Raw genomic sequence first — 3977 nt, 5'->3', positions numbered from 1 at the left:
AGTACACAACTGAAGATACAAGTAAAGAAAGCACACCCCTCTACTATGCAAGATGCAATGGCCAGAGCTCTTGAATTCGAATGTTAAGTCCAGCACAGAGGTACCAAGGTTGGTACAGTCATCAGGATTCAAGGACAGAAAAAGGGCAGCTTTCAGAGAAGTTTGAGGGACTTTGCTGGCACTGTAACAAACCTGGGCACAAGAAAGCTCAATGCTGGAAACTTCAACACAGGGAAGATGCCACGGCAGGAAAGGCTGCTACCCAGAAAGGTTTTTGGAACTGTGGAGGGCAAGGACATATGAGGAGCTAGTGTAAGAAAAATTCTACCAATAAGTCAGCCTCTGGGAAACCAGTAGTGGTTGGTGTTGAGGTACGCCCACCAACCCCCATTGTGAAAGTCCCAACAGCTAGGTGTAAAATACCAAGCATACGTAGTGTCTACGTGACAGGAAAGCTGGATGGTCAAAGGTGCAACTTTGTCATAGATTCTGCGTCTCAGCAAACCCTTGTGAGTATCAAGATCCTGCATCACAAAGGAGTACCAGAAGCTGTACAGAAGCTCTGTGGTGTGACAGGACATTATGCAAGGTTGTGGGGACCAGTGTGGGTAACTATCGAGCTCATGGGCATGAAAAACAGACAGAAAGTATACTTGTCTGACATTGAAGACCCATGCATACTAGGGTTGGACTACTTAATACCGAGGTAGTGTGTAATCAATTTGATAAAATGACGTTTGGGAACAACAAAGTCCAAATTTCGGTAACTATTAAAAGAGAGGTTGAACTAACCAGGGGCCATCAAGCTGAAGTCAAAGTTACTGAAGGAGTTGATGATGGTGAAGTAGAACCAGGTATAGATATTAAAGCAGAGCAGGAGAAAGACCACGATTTGAAGCCAATAATTGATTTTCTAAAAGCAAGTGTTTTGCGCCTTGCTTGGGAGAAGGTGTCTAGCTTAAGCCCTGTGGCAAATAACTATTGGGCATAATGGGACCAGTTGAACCTTGAAGATGGTACTCTTCTCCGGAGATGGAAAACTGCAGGTGGGAAAGTGATGACCTGGCAAACAGTTATACCAAGAAAGTTACATAAAGTTGTGCTGCGTCAACCCCATGATAGTTTAACAGGAGGACATCTCGGAGTTAAGAAGACATTGAGTCATCTACAACAGAGATTTTACTGGATAGGTATGAGGCAAGATGTGGAAGAATGGTGCAGGACATGCAGTACATGTTGTGTTAAAAGGGGACCCAAGTGCAAGGGACGTGCTCCAATGAAGTTATATCAAGTTGGTTCACCAATGGAAAGAGTAGCCAATTGACATTGCTGGTCCTTTGCCCCAAACTCGTGCTGGAAACAGGTACATTTGTGTGGTGATGGATTATTTCACCAAGTGGCCTGAGGCATATGCAATACCAAATCAGTGATTTCTTTTTCAGGTTTGGTATCTCATACAAACTGCATTTTGCTGTTCGAGCTACCACTGTTGCAGATTTCTTGCCAATGCCGTTGTCTCTGTTCTTGTTTTTTCTTTTTTCGTCCAACAACTGCTGTAATCTCTCTTCTTGTTTCTTTTCTCGTTCTGCTTGTTTCTTTTGCTGTTCTTGTATTGCTGCCATCAAATATTCTAATCTGTAGTTTGATATGCCACTTTTCATTTCTATCTTCTTTTTCTTTTTTTTTTCTTTCTTATCTGTTCCACTCTCTGACACCAATTTGTTGCGTATCTGCTTGTTTGATACTTCTGGTATAAATTCTTTCCGAGGAACTTCAGCGATAAAAGTTTATTCTTCCTCGATAAAAACTTTTAGAATACAGTAATTTCACAATCAGTACATTTCTCGTCACTTTAAACTTCACTACTTTTATAATACGCGCTATAAACCACAAAGATTCACAATCTCGATAACTTTTCTCTCTACAAGTACAAACGCACACTTTATGTTACCGTCACTACTGTTCGCTTCTTTAATTACCTATTTATCACTGACTTCTCTGCCAGGCTTATATACTAACAAAGGGGGCGGCCCGAATGCACTCGGGCCTCCCCAATCATTCATGATCATTCGAGAAATTTCAAGTACGCTACCAGCGCCAAACTCACCAGCAGTGTCATGTGACCTCCGCTGGCGTAACAGAGCCATAAAAATATCTGCATATTACACATGTATGAAGTAAACATAAGTCTAAGATATTGATCTGGAACTGACTGTGTGTTGTTATGTTGTTGTGTCTTAATTAGAAAACATAAATAGTTATTAATTAATACATCAACATTATTTCATTAATAATTGTACAAAATGTTTTTTTTTTTTAAATGTTTAAAAATCATATGTAAGAATATTTCATTGAAATCACATCATAGCTAATCAAAGTTAACTATTTTGTTCTAGGCTGAAGTAAGGTGTTTTCTTAAAACCGTCATTTCATTTAAGTTTGAAATATTAATTTAAACTGTACTTGGCTTGGTTTACATAGCTATAGCTATATATACATAAACATATACGTAGATACTTAGCAGCAAAACAAACTTTTTAAAACGGTTCTAGACCATTACTAACGACCAGAGCCAAAAAAAAAAGCTTACAGTAGGTTGAAACACGTTATTTTGTGTTATCTTTTACTAACATATGCATCATTCTGTGGCTCAGCAATAAGCTCGAGGGCTTATAATGCTGAAATTTAGGGTTCGATCCCAGTGGTTGGCACACACACATAGCCCATTGTGCAGCTTTTCGCTTAAAAACAAACAAATATAAGCTTCTGATTCATGGTGATTATATTATCAACCACATATCGAAACAAACACCTAGCCCTTAGTATGCTTGCTTATCGAGAAAAAAACATGATTAGTAATTCTAATCATTTGTTTTGATCAAATAATATCTTTAAAATAGATCACTGTATACAATATTAACAGGAAAATTAAAGCAGTGTATAACACACCTTCGCAATATAAGCTTTGACTGTTTTATAACACTGAATATACAATAAATATTAACAGTTTTGTTATCAGCATAGTTTTATCAAATTAACTTGTAAATTGCAGGATTAAAAAAAATCCAGCTGTGTTCCAAAATTTTAGTAACTTTGATTTCTAAGAAGAATATCAAAAACGAGATTAAACCAAAGGAATTTCTTAGTAATTAAATTATTATTTACTTTGACAAGTTTAGTAAACATGGCAGTGACCAGTTTTTGTATGGTACATGTGTACCCGTATTAACATTAGATCAGACGTGATTTACAAAGTAGGACAGCTGCGACGAGCATGTGCTCGTTAAGCAACGCTCGCAGCTGTGGAATGACATTTGGGAGCGTCTTCTGTTTTGCATGAAAAAGAAAGAAGGAACCAAATAATGCCTTTCATGGTATATTAGGAAGTGCTCATTATGTTTATAGACATTGAACACTTGTATAAAGCGCGAAAACAGAAATAAACATATAGTTAAATCTTGTGAAATGTCCTGGTGTTTTTAAATTTGAGATTAATTACTTGAGAAATGAGAGGAAAGTAGAACTAGTTCGTTAGAAAAAAAAAGGCATGTCTAGCATGGAAAATAAATTATTTTTACCAGTGTTTTTTTGTGTATGTTTCGTTTGCCAGTGCTTTTGCCTTTTGAGTCCAAATTGGTGTTTTTAGTCGCTTGAGAATATTATGCCTCTGTTACGTTTACATAATGAAAATAAAATGTTATAATATTTTATTTTAAAATATAATAATACTTTCATATAATGCTGGGTCACTGTTGCTGGATTAAGTACTCCACCAGAAATACATCTGCAAATTATTTTCACGGTAGTTTAGTACAAGGAAATACTTAGCTGAATAACAATGAAGTACTTTTACCGCCATTACTTTTGCTCTGGGCATGGCCAGGTGGTTAGGGCACTCGACTCGCAATCTGCGGGTCGCGGGTTCGAATCCCCGTCACCCCAAACATGCTCGCCCTTTCAGCCGTGGGGGCGTTATA

The sequence above is a fragment of the Limulus polyphemus genome, unplaced genomic scaffold (assembly GCF_000517525.1).
Source record: "Limulus polyphemus unplaced genomic scaffold, Limulus_polyphemus-2.1.2 Scaffold2093, whole genome shotgun sequence".
Taxonomy (NCBI): domain Eukaryota; kingdom Metazoa; phylum Arthropoda; class Merostomata; order Xiphosura; family Limulidae; genus Limulus; species Limulus polyphemus.
This window is presented reverse-complemented; position numbering follows the sequence as displayed.